A 15,578-nucleotide genomic window follows, 5' to 3' on the forward strand; every position below is an offset into this window, starting at 1 on the left:
ATATGGAGGCAGGGCAAAAAGGAACTATTACCTTAATAACCCTAACCCAAATTTTATATCTTACTTTATAGAACATTCTTTTATTTTTCTTTCTTTTTTTTTTTTTGGCCTCTGTTGTTTACTAGTGAATAGAAACAGGAAAAATACTGTGAGTTGATAGATTTTTATCTAACCTATCTGCAACAATTATTGGAATTTAAGCTTTAAAGTTTTATAACATTTAGCTAAAGAGAGAAAACAAAACTCCTTTCTTTCCTCCCTTCAAGGACAGAGTCCCCCTGGTCTATTGTCTCATGCTATGGTCTCACACAAGAATAAAGAAATCACACTACAGCAGATTTTCTGGACCCCTTACTTATACGAGCATTAGCACATGATGCCAACAATAGCTAAGACTGAAGAATGAGACCACTGAATTTACTGACTCAGATGTCCAGAGCTCTTTCCCAGGTAAATTAACAGACATTCGTGGAAACACAAGTGCTTAAGGACGAGAGCTGTATGTGAAGAAAGAATTTGGCCACAGTGAGAATCCCAGTAAATCCTAGGCTACAACTTGCAGTGAATAGAATGAAATAAATGAGTGGTTAATTCTCAAAAAAAAAAAAAGAGTGGAGAATAAGAAACCTTTTCCTTTATAATGAAAGAATCCAGACTTAAGGAAATTAAATAATTTATCCAAAGGGACATGCCACATATGAAACAAACAAACAAAAAAGCCCAGGCACTTGGAAGTATTCCTATTTATAGTTTAATTTGGAATAGAAAGTCATGCAGGTCTTCATTCTAAACAATAACTAACTTGATCTAACACAAAATAGACACCTCTTAAACAAAATTATAAAACATATTATGGGAGTTACCAACCCTTTTTTATAATTTATAAGCTAATACTTCATTCTCAATATTTTTATCATCTGCAAAATTTAATTAAGAAGCAAAAAATAGGCTTATAGAGCTCACGACCCCACATATTTCTTACTCATATTTCAAATTATGATCCTATCATGCTGAATCTTGATCCTCATAGAGTACAACAAAATAATATATTTGAACTTTTCCCTATTAAAAAAAGTGCCAATTTAAAGACAGACTGTCAGCTACTTCAGATACTCCCAAGCCACAAAGCAAAATTCTAAAGTGCAGAAACTATCATAAACTTATAATTCTCCAAAGCAACTATCAACTTTTAGGCCCAAGATAACTGTTTGATTCATAGTCACAAAATTCCATTGAATATTCAACATCTCTCATAAACAGATATATATTTTTCATGTATAAAAGTATTTTTGAGATCAAATATTCTCCACACTCATTTCTTAACTAGAAATTCCCATTAGGTTTTGAAAGAAAAGATTTTTTAGATATTACTCAATTAGGTGACAAGATTAATAGTCCCCATTAAACACTAATATATTTTTTATTCTGCAAAGACTAACACAGGTGTAAAACAGGGTTGGCCACCCCTGGAACATACACCTAAGACAACAAGCAAGCTGATGGTAATTTGATACAGGAGCTATTGTCCTTTCCATGTCTCCCTTTCCACTGCCAGTTTCACTAGAAATGAAATTCAAAAGCAAATGCTTCTATTTTCTATATTGTGTCCAACATCCTCAGTGCTAGTAGTTTTCAGATATGTGTGAGACAAACACACACACTGAGTTTAGATCAACAAGCACTCATCAAGCATCCACGACCAGATGCCATGCCAGTGTCGTAGATACAGTGGCAAAAGGGGCAGCTTCTGGCTATCTTAATTCACACTTAAAGTCATCATTTGCTAGCTGTATAGCCTCAGACAAGTTCCTCAGTCTTTCTAAGCCCTAACTTCTTTAACTGCAAAGTGAGGATACTAGAAATACCTACCTCATGAAAGTTTTACGACTATTAAATAAGATAATTCATATACAGAGCCTGGTACCTCATGAGTGCAGTAAATTTTGCTGTCATCTCCATCATGACTGTCATCATCACAGCATGTTCTCTCAGTCTTTATTTCCCCATCTGGGGAAAAAGACACATAATCAGATTGTTTTTATTTTTCGTGTGTGCTGTGGTAAGTGGAACTCAGTAAAGAGGTACTCATCTCAACCAAGCATTCAAGGAAGGTCCCTGAGCTGAGAGTTGAAAGATGAGTAGATTTAGCCAGATGAAGAAAGGTGTTTCAGAGGGAAGAGCTTGAGCCAGGAGCATGTTGTGTACAGGAGCTGGACGTGGTCTGCTGTGATTAGACAGGAAGTTCAAGGTGGGGAATGGTCGAAAATAAGGTTCATGAGGAAGGTGAGAACCAAGGCATGGGAGGTCTTACATATCACATTAAGATAATTAAATTTCTTTTTGTAGACCAGATTTCCTAAGCCAAGGTATAGAAACTACTAGTGTTCATAGAGGTATTTCATGAGGTGTTCTTTGGTGTTCCTCAAAATAATAACTTTACTGTGACTTGTGTCTAAAAATACCTTCAATCCCCTGCTTAGTGATTCATAATGCATACCTCAGCATATTGAAGGCTCTGAGAAGTCCTGCAATAAAAGGACCTCTTTATCTCAGGTTAACCTAAAATTTTTAAAACTGATTTTGCTGCAGGATATCATTTTTACAGAATGCTGAGATTTTTCCAGGTTTTAATCAGAATAATGAATTAGACACTTTAGCTTAGTAAAATCACTTTAGCTGCAGAGATGAATTTCAAAGGACCGTGACTGGAGAGTGTGAGTGAGATGATGATGACCCAGGGTGGAGGAGATGGACAGATTCAAGATATATTTAGGAGATAAAACCTATTAGTTTTACTGATAGAGTGGAGTAAGGGAGACGGCTATTTAGACTGTCACCTAGAGTTCTGGCTTGAGCCAAAAGAATGGTGCCACCCACTTCAAAAAGAACACAGAAAAACATGATACAGAGGAAGGAATGAGAGGTGGGTAAGATAAAGAACTCAATCTAGGACTTGATAAGTTTGAAACACCTATGAAATTTCTTAAGTGAAATTATAGGTAGCAATTAAGTCAGCAAACAATTGTTCAGCCCTAATGTAACAGGTCATCTGACAAATATTCCCTGATCATCTAAATTCAAAGTTAATTTAAGATTCCATAATACATTGTATTGATTTTAACAACACATTTACTACTAAGAAGATTAGCATTTGGTCATATTCAAAAACTGAGGGTTTTTTAAAATGCATTTCTGAATTAAAATATGCAAATAGACATACACGGATAGGTGAATCTGAAATCACTCAAGGTAAAATTACTTAATTTTTCACTTAAAACATGAGCTGCCATAGAACTACTTTCATAATTCAGATTACTGTTACAAATCTATATAAATGAATTAATCATTCATATAAGTTGTAGTGAATCATTTCTTAAAACTGATTTGTTTTCTTTTTGTTCTATATCTAAGCTCTTTGAAAATAGGGGGCGCATCTTCATCTTTGTGCCCTGAGAGTCTGAAACAGTTGTTGACCCACAAAAAGTGTACATTAAAATTTTGTTGAATAAAATTAATTAGAGCAAGTCACAGTAATAAATACAAAAATGACATTTCCAACTCCACTCTCTCCCTAGTTGATCCCATCTACCCTCCAAGCTTTCAATACAATCTGCACACTAATGACTCCCAAACTGTTATCATCAGCTCTGCCCTCCTTTGAAATTCAGACTTCTATTTCCAATCTTACCTGACATTCCCATTTGAATGTTCAACAAGGACTTTAAATATAATATGTCCCTGGTGACACTGCTCATTGTCTGCTTCTTTCACCCCTTAGTCCTTATTAAAATGCCCCATTTTTTTTCCCAGTGAAACAAAAATGTGTCCAGCTAAAGAGCTCAGCCTCCCTTGCAGCTCGAGGTGGTCACATGACATAATTTTGGTCAATGAGATAAAAATAGAGGTCTATTGAGGATTTCTGGAAAAAATTTTGCTTTCCTGAAGTAGATACCATTCTCTTCCTCCTTTTAGCTTCCTCCTTCTCCCATCCAGTGTGCTGACATTGCCTGGAGCTATAGCACAAAGACATGGTAAAGAAGGGCAAGGAGAAGAAAGGATGTACCTGGGATCTCAGTGGCATCTATGAGCTACCATGCTAGCCAGGTCTGTCTATCTGTGCAGTGCTCATTATGTGGGAAATTAATCAACTGATTAATTAACTGATTGATCAAATAGTTTGCTGATTAAGATATGATTTGTCAGGTTTTGAGTTCCTTGCAGCTGAACACAATCCTACTTGACATACATGTAAAACAAAAATTATGATTTCCGTATTCAAAGAGCACCTGCTGACCTACCCTACCCCTGCCATGTGTCTCTCAGACCTGTTCCTTTCCCAGTCATACATGTCTCAATTTCTGCCTTCACCATCCATCTAGTTACTCAAGAAAAAGAAAAAAGAAAGGAAAGAAAGAAAGAAAGAAAGAAAGAAAGAAAGAAAGAAAGAAAGAGAAAGAAAGAAAGGAAGAGAGAGAGAGAGAAAGAAAGAAAGAAAGAAAGAAAGAAAGAAAGAAAGAAAGAAAGAAAGAAAGAAGAAAGAAAGAAAGAAAGAAAGAAAGAAAGAAAGAAAGAAAGAAAGAAAGAAAGAAAGAGAAAGAAAGAAAAGAAGAGAAAAGAAAAGGTATGGGTACATCCTTGATGCCTCCTGGTTCTACCTTTAAACTATATCTTCAAGCTTATCTTCTCTCCATTTCTGCCATCCAGCCAACCCATCATCACAGCCACCCCCACCCTCACCCCCCCCACTCTCCCTGCTACAATCCATCCACCACAGAGCACCCAGAGTGGTCTTTCAAAAACACATGTCAGGTTATGTCACTCCCTGTTTTAAAACCAGTTGCTTCTTATTTTGTTTATAATATTATCCGCATTCCTGCCCATGGCTTACAGAGCTCTGCATGATCTTGTACCCCTTTCCCCCTTGCACACTGCACTCAAGTTGTACCATCTTCACTTTTTCCTCAAAACCACCAAATGTATTCCTACCTCAGGGCCTCTGTGCTCATTGTTCCCTCTGCTTCAAATGCTCCTCCACCTGGCTCTTCCCATGGTTGGCTCCTCATCATTCAGGTCTCAGCCCAAATGTCACCTCCCTAGGGAGGCCTCCTCTGACCACCCCATCTTGCTTGTGATCCATTATCCCTAGACCTTGTGTTATTTCCTTCATACGCTCATCATTATCTAAAATTATCTTGCTTATTCAGTTGTTTACTTGTTATTTTTCTTCTCCCCTTCTAGATCGTAAGCTTCATGAGTGCAGGGACTGTGTCTCTTACTCACTGCTCTATTCCCCTGTCAAGAACAATGTTTGGCACAGAGCAGGCCCTTGATAAATACTGCTTTTAATAAATGGATGAATTTTTAAAAAAACTAACACATAGAAATCTGCCAAAGTTTATGGTTTGAAGACGTATAATTTTCTTGTCTAAAATCTCCAATAGCAAAACAGAATTTTAAATTTAAATAAGAGCTTATTCTAGCATATTTGACTCAGAAATAACCAGATGTGTTTAATCCTATTAATTATCCTCTATCACAGGTAAATATTTTTGCTTACCACATGTACACTTTAACCTAGTTATAGTAACATAATAAGGGATTAGATTCCTGATTCAAGTTGCCAAGTGTCATGTTTTTATATAAAACAAACCCTTAGGAGTTTGGAAGGGAGCCCAATAGACTCACAGTTCAAAGCTTCCAGATCCACTTACATGTGGTAGCACTAAGGAAAGGCTATCCTTCAGATTATTCCTATGGACAGCCTAGAAAGCCAGGGTTTTTCCCCCAAACTCTTCAATTGCAATCCAGTGAAAATAAAGTGTATAGGGAAAATGTTCAAGGTAATCAATACAGCCTCTTTAAAGGACAAATACTTTCAAAACCACAAGGAGCAGGGTATACATTTCTGGTCAGTTCTATTTCTAGATTCAGCAATTTGGAGGTTTTTTAGGGGTTTGCCAGTATTTTCATTAGTAAATTCTTAGAGTTGGAAGGAAAGGGTCTTACACCACCACCCTTGCTGGCACTACTACAGAGGTTAGTAGCAGAGCAAGTTAAAAGGCTCAGTGCCTGGAGCTCCCAAAGACGTTGTTGTGTTGCATCACGGCCAGCCCAGAACAGGAGAGGAGAGCTGCAGGTGCTGGGACAGGTCAGGGCATATGCAGAACACAAGACCCTAGGCAGCAATGAGGAACACTCAAAAAGCAAGGCACACACCCTTCCCTTGGATCTTTTCATCCCCTCTGCTTCTTACATTGTGGTTTGTAAAGTCCTGGGGATATAAGAGATCAAAACTACTTCCATAATAATGTTTAAAGAAAGATTTGCCTTTTTCACTATATGGGCATTTATTGATGGTGCAAAACTAATACTGGGTCAGACTGCCAGCACCTTAGTACAAGTCAAAGCAGTGGCACCAAACTACCCAATAGTCACATTTTTCACCAACACAAACTCACAGGACAGAAGGAAAGAAAGTAAGCCAGTTTTACTTAAGAATGTCTTTCTTTTCATTCATTCATTTCATTAAATCTCAACACTTCAAGGCAGGTCTTGGTAATACCTTGACAAACTGAGGAGTACACAGAAGCACTTTTGCTCCATACTGAGGTAGAATGGGTGCCACCAAGAAAAATGTTTGTGTTATTGTTTGAGTTACAAGCTGAACTAACCTTTTTTTTTTTTGATGAAACACCATTTTTACTTGAAAAAGCACTTATTCAAATTTAGGAATTTGGCAGGTGTTTTCTTGAAAATGAACAAAATGAGACTGTTATTTCGAAGAAAACATCTGGCAATATTTGTTGCCAAGTAGCTTTTAAGAAACTACCTCTTGCTGAGATCTGAAGTAATATCGACAATTGTCAAAAAAAAAAAAGCAACTAAAATATTCCTCCCTTGTCCAACTACATACCTCTGTGACACCAGATTTTCTTCACATACTTCAGTGAAAACAAAATCTACTAGATTGAGTGCAGGAGCCAATATAAGAATCCAGTTTGTCTTATATTAAGTCACACATTAAGAAGATTTGCAAAAAATATAAAACAGTGCCATGCTATAGAATATTTTCTTATTTTGGGAAATAAATATGTATTTTATAAAATGGGTTATTTATGTTACCTATAATGGGTTTACTATTTTCAAATGAATTGATATTAAATATTTTAAGTGTCTCAGTTTTGATTTCTAGTATAGTTAATATTTATAAATATAACACACCAAAACAAAAGCTCTTTGGGATCCTCAATAATTTTTAAGAGTGTAAAGGAGTCCCAGGACCAAACTCGGTATAGTAGATAGTTATAACAGAAATGTGTACTAGAAATATATAATAGAACATGTAATAGAAATAGAAAAACGTATAATAGAAATATATAATAGAAATGCAAATCCTGCATTTCTAAAGCATATATCATATCATTTTCATTCTGCCACAAAAAAGATAGTTTTAATATACAGTTAAAGTAAAAATTCTAAAAGCAAAGTCCAGGTTGCCACCTAGTATGTCCTCACAGTAACCAGTGACTTGTAGGACATAAAAAGCTGTCAGGAAGCAGAGGCAGGGGGGCTGGTGGCTCAGGAAAGAGCCAACAGTGACCAGACTGAGGGATAAGAAAAAGCATAAGGGGATAAAATGCTTGATTGCTTTATGGACCTGTCTGGGTGCAGAGATCTGAACAATGAGAAATGAACTCTGGCACAAGATAACTTGTTATGATAAATTTGTGTTTTCCCTTCTGTTTTTTTGCTTTTGAGGTCTTCATTCATGTGAGTACAAGTTCTGTGCTCCCTTGCCTCAAGGAAAGTTTGAGATTAGAATTTCTAAATTTTGTTTCAAAAGACATTAAAGAGAATCTAGTTAAACCTGGGGAGGAGTATCCCCTGTCTAAAATGAGGGTCTCTCTGGCTTGGGGGAAGAGTCAAAGTCTAGGATCCCCTATGTCCTGCCTTACTCCCTGCCAGTGCCTCAAGGACGCAGCAGGACCTCAGAGAGACTGGCCATCAATGCGCCAAGAGGGACAACTTTGGCCTAGCTTCACCAACCACAGGAATGGTTTCTGTTGGGGGACACAGTGGGCTGGTGCATGGCAGTAAAAGAATTTATCAAAGACAAAGAATGAAAATAGAAAAGGTTTATTAGGTTATGCTGCCATAGACAATAGTGGGCCACACAGATAACGGGTGCCTGTGTGAGCACTGAGGGTCACTTGTTGGGGTCTTTCATAAAGTAGGGTCACAAAGTGCCTGATTGGCTTGTGCACACGTCTCTGATTGGTTGTAGGTGAGGTAAGAAGTTTAGGGTCTGTGAAGGGCGGTAGGGTTTATGACTCTGATAAGGTGTGTTGAAACAAACCAGCCTGAGCTATTGTGAGATTAGGCATTACCTTAGGGCTATTAGTTTGTTAGGGCAAACACTCCCAGTAAAGAATGTACTTTATCTGTTAAGGAATTACAGGCAGACATCTGAGAGCCCAGGAATGAGGGTTGTTGGACTTTGAAGGACACCAGTTGGCCCCACAATTCCCATGCTCCAAAAGTGGCACAAAGGCCACAAAGGGGAAGCTCTTAAAGGACTACAAAAGGAGAGACAGTGGCATCTCAGCAGTAACCTGTGTGGCCAGATGGACATCTGAGGTATCTCAACTCTGAGATCTCAACTCTACTTGAGAGCCTGGAACCTTGACACAACCTCCATGGGAAACCCCAAGAACGAGGAGTTGAATCCTTCTCCAGCCCTTTGGAATGTGGGGAGAGAGTCAAAGTTAACTACTGAATTAAAAGTAGAGATGTCTGAATATTATTTGGCAATAGAGAGGAATGAAGTAGTGATACATGCTACAACAAGGATGAACCTTAAAAACATTATGCTAAGTTAAAGAAGTCAGTTGTAGAAGGCCATATGTCTAGATGAGGCAAGTCTATAGACAGAAGGTTGGTTAGTGGTTACCTGGGGCTGGGATATAAGGGATAAATACGGAAGAGTAGATGATTTTTTTGGAGAGGGGTGATGAAAATGTTACAAAACTAATTGATGGTTGTACAACTCTGTGACTATACTCTCAAAGTTGAATTTTATACTTTAAATGGGTGAATTGTATGGGAGTTATATCTCACGAGAGCTGTTACCAAAAAAAAGTAGAGAAGTATGATATCTCTTGCCCACCTTAGTTGTGCCCTGAGATTCATACCCGTTTTAGGTGTGTGATGCTTTACAAAGTTATTTTATGAGGTCGCATCAAGCTGAGGTAGTAACTTTTTGAACACATACACTGGACTGGCTCAGGACCTAGTCAGAAAGCCCACAGCACAAGCACTAGGGAAAGGTGCTGCAGAGGGCAGAACATGGGCTCCAGGGAACATGGCAGGGGAAAGGGGCAACAAGTGGTCTCAGCAAGTGATCTGGAAACAGACATGCTCAGGGCGCTGTCTTGGGGAGCACCAGAGGAAGCAATGTTCAGAGATTTGAGAAGACAGCCAACATTAGGAACATCATTGGCAGATTGCAAGGCCCCAGCTTAGAGAAGGGGTCCAGTGGCAGAGTCCTGCCCCAGCACATGATTGCAGTGAGGGCTGCAGCCCTGAAGAGACTGGGCAAGTTATCCAGGAAGGACCTGAGGCAGCCAAGAAGGGACCTAATATAGTGTTGATAATAATATATGTATATAATTGATGTCATTTATGTATAAGAATATGAAGTATAAATCAGATCAGCTCTATAATGGTAACTATAATAGCAAACACTCCTTGCCAGGCATTGTTATAGGTACTCTGTAGTTTTTAACTTACTAAATCTTCCCAACTCTCTGAAATCACTGCTATTAGTCTCCCCATTTTACGGATGAGAAAATTGAGTCACAGAAAGGTGAGGGAACTTGATGAAGCTCATTAGTAAGGGCAGAGCTGAGATTAAAGCACAGGCAATATGGTCCCAGGACTCATCCTAACAACTTTACCTTACTACGTTTACAATAGAGGCCCATTTATTACAACTGATTACTAGGACCTCAGGCCATGGTTGATGTTGAATCCCCCTCAGCACTGAAGGAAAAGTCTTTAAAGCCCTTCTTATGGAAGAAGGATTGGTCCTAGAGCCTGGGCTGGGTCCAAGCCTGCAGTTAGGGGTTAAGTGATGGCCTCTGTAGAGAGAAGCAGGATAAGGAACTAGGCAACTGCAGAAAGGTATTATTTTCTTCTTTCACAGGTAAGGAACCTGAGGCTCGACGAAGTGATACAATTTGGCTGAAGACCTAGTAGACAATAGAGTCAAGACTGGATCTCAGACCTGATTCCAAGATAGAAGCTGTGAACTGGCTTTTGGAAATGGGCAGGCAATACCAAACAGTAAGTGAACTGGGAAATGGGGTAGCAGAATGGTTAAAAATACGTGCTGACTGGCCAAACTCGTTATGCCAATTACCTTATGATCTTGAAAGAGCTACTTAACTTTTCTGGGTCTTAAAATGCTTACCTATAAAACAGGTTTAGTAATAATAATAATGTCTGCCTCTTGGAGTTGCTATGGGGATTATATGAAACACTGTGTGTGTAAAGATCTGATAGCCCAGCATAAAGTAGGTGCTCAAGAAGTGGCAGCTATTGAAGCAGCCATTCCTCTTATTCTACTGCTAAGTGCAGACAAGCTCTGAGGCAGCCCAGAGCTTTCCCCTGAGCCATTTCACCTCTTGACTCAGAGAATATCAGTGCTGAAAGGCACATTAGAATGTGTTTAATGTCTCTTCTTTAACAGATGAGAAATTTGAGGGTCAGAGCAGTTACATATGTTGCCCAAGGTTTTACAGCTAGTTACCAGGAGAGCAAAACCAGATCCCTTCTTTGTAACTTAAATTGTTTAAAAAGCTGTTAGGAGCAGGTAGAAAAGAAGAAAAATACAAAGAATTAAAAGGCAGGGTATAGCTCAGTGGTAGTGTGTGTGCTTAACATACATGAGGTCCTGAGTTCAATCCCTAGTACCTTCATTTAAAAAATTAAATAAACTTAATTATCTCCCCCCACTAAAAAAAAGAAAAAAAAATTTTATGTAAAATTGTGACAATCTCAGGTAGCTCTTCAATCAGTGATGTAAGGTAGTAGGAAAAGAAGACCTGCCACACCTGAGAAAAGCAAGATGACTGATGACACTCTGTACAAGTGAAGGGACGCTTCCCAGCCAGCAGGAAGTATTGCTTTCAGATACTTATCCCATATCATCCCACCCTTAGTTTGTAGTATAGTCTGTACTGAACAAAGGAAACTCAACCTTGGGTGATACACAAGAGAAGTTAACAAAAGGGTGGGAACCAGTATCTTGGACAGCATATGGTAGGTATGGATTAGTGTTTGTAAAAGGATCAGAGGCAAAAAAAAAAAAAAAGTCCTTTTATAATCCTTGAATGGATTGCCTTCACTTGCTAAAAAACTGGCTGAAAGTTGAATGAAATTAACAAGCAGTTGTTAGATGGAGATGCAGAATGTTAGAGGTGTATTGAACTGAATAGGTAATAGAAATCTTTGAGAATGAGGTTTGAGGAAAACAAATGTGTGTGTTTGCACACATACACACATATATATTTACCTAAGAGTGCCTATCTCCCCCTTTTGCAGTTAATTTAAGAGCTGCCCTCAAAGGCAAATTAAATTGTGTCCACTGTGCTATTTACAAGTGTTGGGGGAGGTTTTTGGGCATGATGGGAGATGTGGTGGGAGTATGACAGGGCAAGGCAGTTAAGGATTAAGGAACAGAGATTCCAAAAAGAAATTGCTGGGTCCACCTGCTACACATTAATTATGCAACAATTATTGTCTATTTAGTGTCACTGCTGCATCTTTTAAGAAAAAGAAGTACATTTGGAAAACGTTTGACTAGTCTACTCACCAAAGAAAGAAAAGGTTAGAATTTTGTGTTTTCTTAAGCACATATGTTATTAAAAGAAACCAATACAACCCCAAGTGATTATTAGGTGAAGAAATCACCTAGACTTCAAAGTTTTGCACTGGCTAGAACCAGTGTTCTAGTCCTGCTTGATATTTTTAAGCACCAAAGTTAGGTTAACTTGCATATTGTTTTGCACAGATTTGCATTTTGAGTTAAAGAGGCACTTGATACAAATATGTAAAGGAAAAATGCAGGTAATTTTGCAAACTATCCACTATCAGCTGTGCCATCAAACACTAATAAGATGGATCTCAAAGATCACAGGTCTTCCTGGAAATGTTCCTGCAACAAGAGAACCACAGGTGTTATGGAAAAAGAGAATCACCCCAAAATTACAGATGATGCAGAATTCCAATCTAAATATGTACTTCTAATGAATGATGCACACATATTCACATGTGACTACCATTTCAGATGCTACCATTCATTGCCTGCATGGTAGGGCCACCGGTTCTTCTATACAGGGGGCTGAAGTTAGGTGTTCTGCTCAGCTGGAGACTTTCTTATCTTGTGAAGACATTCTTGGGGAAGCCCAGTTTTTGTCTGTCTTCTTATATCTTCTAGTCTTGGAATGTTGATGGTGCTTGTACTCTTGTCTTCATGGAACATTAGCAAGTTCACCTGCCATCCTTTCTAGCCTTCTTCTCCCTCAACTTTTTTCATAGATACAATTTTAGCTTGGTGGGCAACTATTAATGTTTGTCTAGGAGCTGCTGGGTTAACAGGGTTTTGCTGGGATTTTCTGTGTTATGCATTAGTCTCTTCCATATATGAAATTGCCTTGGCCATATAAAGGTACATAGAAGTAACTAGGATGCAATTTTTATATACCTTTTTTAGCTATGTTGGTCTACCTCTAGGGAAAATGTTATCAACAGTCTCTTGTTTAAGTAAACTAGATAGGAAATTAGTAGCGGCTCTTACAAAAAGGAAGATTGGAATTGGAGCCTTTGTTAACAGATTAGACCTCACCTCATTTCATTTCTTATGGAGTGAAAATGCCAGCTCCATTGGCACCAAGTATCTGGGGTTTACAAGGAACCAGAGAGGTAATAACTTCTCTTGTGAGAAGAGTGAAGATTCCTGAGAGAGGGAACATGGGCACAAGTCTGTAGATCTTGGAAGGGGGTTGTAAGAAAATAAAGAGAGATTAAGGAGAGAAGGATCAACAATTCAGAACACCCTCTTCCAAAAGCCTCAATCCTTTGAGCCCTTCTGTGTAGTACACAGTGGGGAAAGTTAAGTTTAAATTGCTACTACCTCTGTTTCTCTCACACTGCATGGTTCTTTCTGAAACATGTCTGGTCCTAGGGCCAAAGTCTCAGGGCAGAAAAGAACAATCTCCAGATACTGCCAAACAGTGCAGACTTTGCTCTAGTGATAAAGACAGCCCAGAGGCCCCCAGCCCTCCAAAAAGACCAACAGTAACAGTGCCTCCATCTTTCTTTCTTGGTGGAGAGGCTCAGTAAATTAAGTACTTCAGTGATCCACAAAATATTGAATTCTTCTTCAATCTGCATGAATTTTGTCTTTCAGTTTCCAGAGCCCTTGAGAAACTAACATGTTGATTCTGAGAATTTAAAAATTCGTGAGTTTCCTAGGAGCCATTATGGGAGGTTTGTTTACCTACTGCTATTCTTTGGGGTTGTAGAATTTCTTTACTTAGGTTTTCTTAAAAACTTCAGGAAAATAAAAACACTAAAGGGAAATACAGGAAAGCCTCCAAGACAAATGACCATCCACAAAATATAGAAATGCTTCCAGGACAAATGACCATCCATAGGAGTGCCTTCAGGACAAACAAAAATTTGGGTTACACAAATGAAACCTACTTACAATATCTTAAATCTGATAGCAACTTTACTAGATTTAAGATAGTGTATAGAGCAGGATATTGGTTCTCAAATGTTAATGTGGCTCAGAATCACCTGTGGAACTTGCTAAAAGTGAAGATCACAGGATCCCACCCCCTGAGATGCTGGAGTAGAGCCCCCAAATCTATGTTTTTCATAAGCACCATAGAGCTTGTTGCAGGTGGTTCAGTGAACCAATTGTCAAAAGACCTCAATTTTCCTAAGAGCCTCAGTTCTCACCTTCTCTACTTGCTCTCCTTTCCTTCTCCCACTCCTCTGAAACAGCTCTCATCAAGGCCACTAGGACCTCCATGTTCCCAAGTCCATGGTCAGTTCTGATCCCCATTTTGCTTAACCTAATGGCAGTGTTTAACACAGCTGGGGACTCTCTCTCTCCCTTGAAGCACAACCTCCACTTGGCTCAAAGGGTATTCCTCTCTCTTGTCGTCCCTCTCCCTTTCTACTTATTCTTTCTTAGTCTCCTTTGCTGTCCTTATCTTCCTAATTTCTAAACCTTGGAGAACCCCAGGATTTCAATCTGTAGACCTCTCCCCTTCTCAAGCTACACTCACTTCTTTAGTATTTTCATCCAGTATGTTGGTTTAAATAACCTGTAAATTTGTATTATAGTCCACTCTGCTCTCCTGAGCAGAGTTGTATGGTCCAGTTGCCAACTGAGCATCTCCACTTAGATGTCTAATTGGCACATGTTAATGTGTCCAAAACCCCTGCCTTATACTTCCCCTCTCAAAGCCTGCTCCTTCAGCAGTGTTTTTCAGCTTAATAAAGGGCAAATTTTTTCTTTCAGTTGCTGAGTCCAGAAACCTGACTCATCATTGACTCCTCAGTTTCTTCACATTCCACATAAAAACATCAGCAAATCCATCAGCTCTACTAGGAAATACATCCAAAATCCAACCACTTTATGCCATTTCCAATACTATCACCGTGGTCTAAGCCATGGTCATCACTTAACTGGATTATTACCATAGTCTCCCAACTGGTCCCAGTGCTTTTACTAATTCCTGCTTCCTCTGCTCTATTCTCCACCACCAACCAGTGTGATCCTCTTAAAACACAAGTCAAGTCATGTCATGTCTCTCCTCTGCTCAAAACCCTCCAAAGCCTTCTTGTTTCAAAGTAAAATCCAAATTCCCCACATAAGACTATAGTATCAAATCCAGTGCTACCTGTCTGACCTCATCTTGTGCCATTTCCCCCTCAGCCTTTGCACTAGCTATTCCTCTGCCTAAAATCATCTTCTCCCATATAGCTGTGCTTGCTCCCTTACTTTTTTTAGATTTCTGTTCAGATGTCCTCTCTTTAGGAAAGCTCCCTAACTGTGGCAGGCAGTTTCTTAGATGGTCCTGAGTGAGCCCCACCTCCTGGCATTCGCACTGTTACATAATCCCCAAGACTTGAATGTGGGCTAAATTTAGTGACGTGCCTCTAATTCTGTTCACTAGAGAGTGGTGATGGGATGTCATTTCCGAGATTAGATTACAAAAAGACTATGGCTTGCATCTTGGGCACTCTCTCTCATCTTTCACTTGCCTGCTCACTCTGCAGGAGGCCAACTGCCATATAAACAGGCCCATGTGGCAGGGACTGAGGGAGACCTCCAGCCAATAGCCAGCAAGGAACTGAGAACCTCAGTCCAACAGCCTGAAATGAATGGAATCCTGCCAACTCTTCCAGCTAATACACTGAATATAATCTCTTGAGAGACCTTGAAGCAGAGACACTAAGCCATACCCAGGTTCCTGACCCACAGAAACTGTAAGATGGTG

At 39.1% G+C, this 15,578-nt stretch overlaps 1 long non-coding RNA gene across 2 annotated transcripts in view; it reads left to right on the plus strand.

Moving 5' to 3' along the window:
- Window positions 1–15,578, plus strand: part of LOC116282640 (uncharacterized) — a 138,494-nt gene that overhangs the window by 43,639 nt on the left and 79,277 nt on the right. The window contains exons 5-7 of one of the 2 annotated variants that reach the window (XR_012078442.1): window positions 3,973–4,621; window positions 10,205–10,344; window positions 11,812–11,902. This is a non-coding gene — a long non-coding RNA (uncharacterized lncRNA). Of the gene's footprint in view, window positions 1–3,972; window positions 4,622–10,204; window positions 10,345–11,811; window positions 11,903–15,578 lie in introns of those variants that run through there. The other variant, XR_012078441.1, reaches the window with a different exon arrangement.

Source organism: Vicugna pacos, chromosome 12, assembly GCF_048564905.1.
Source record: "Vicugna pacos chromosome 12, VicPac4, whole genome shotgun sequence".
NCBI lineage: Eukaryota > Metazoa > Chordata > Mammalia > Artiodactyla > Camelidae > Vicugna > Vicugna pacos.